Below are 1,147 nucleotides of genomic sequence, written 5' to 3' on the forward strand. Positions count from 1 at the left end.
TGGGACAGGCAGCCACAGAGCCCTGAGACACACCTATAGGGAGCAGGGAGGAGGAGGAGGAGGAGGAGGAGGAGGTGGAGGAGGAGTGGAGAGGAGGGGCAGCCAGCGCCAGCCTGACACAACGGGCCCAGGGAGAAGCAGGCGGCTCCAGAGCCAGCAGAGCGGCTAATTATACAGGGGGGCCACGCCCTGAACATTCAGACCTAACCTGATTTTTTAAAGAAGTGTTTTTTCTCTCCTCCAGTTTAATTATTTTCCACAGCTCAGCAACCAGTTGGGCTGCTTCCCTCTGACGCACTTTCCTCTCATCAGTGGGAAGCCTCTGTCCTCGCAGGTGGGCAGGCTTCGCTGAGCCCAGTGGCCCCTGGGGCACCGAAGGTGAGGTGTCCGCAGAGGCCCATGGGACAGAGGGCCATTAATTGGGTCACACAAGCCAAATAGCCTTGTAGTTTGTGGGCCTCGGTTTCTGAGGAGAGATCCCTCGCCCTGGGACAGTGGAGTTGCTTCTCACCTTAAGGGGAAGGATGGGTTTGGTCTGATTTGGATTTTAGGATTTGGAGTGAAGTGGCTACTGATTATTATTACTGAACCCTATTACTGATTATTATTACTGAACCCTACTAGCCATCTTCCAGGCACTGTCCTAGGTACATTACCTATATGAGCTCATTTACTCTTCATGACAGCCTATTCAAGTACCCCTATTTAACAGATGAGAAACTGATGCTCTAAGAAGATAACTCACAGGCCTAAGTCAAGTGGCAGAGCTGAGATTTGAACCCAAGGCCTTGGGGTGCTCAAGTTCCTTCTTCAGCTAGGGTGCCATGGATCCACCTGAATATCTCATGGAAAGACAGCTTGTGAACACCGTGCCTGCCCCAGCGGCTCTCACAGATGCACACAGACCTTACATGATCACTGTCAGAGCAGGTCAGAACCTGCTTGGATCCGAAGGACAGAGAAACAGGAATGAGGGAATGCAAGCAATGCCAGGCCAGGTGGCCGGGTCCTCGGGGCCCAAACACTTGACTTTCATCTGTCTCCACAGTAGGTTTGCTGTGTGACTCAGGAAAAAATCTGCTCACCCTCTCTGGGCCCAGCCACAGGCCATACCCTCCAAAAAGAGGCCAGTGAGGTATGGAACTCA

The sequence above is a fragment of the Ceratotherium simum genome, chromosome 7 (assembly GCF_057802395.1).
Source record: "Ceratotherium simum simum isolate JZ-2026a chromosome 7, ASM5780239v1, whole genome shotgun sequence".
Classification (NCBI taxonomy): Eukaryota; Metazoa; Chordata; class Mammalia; order Perissodactyla; family Rhinocerotidae; genus Ceratotherium; species Ceratotherium simum.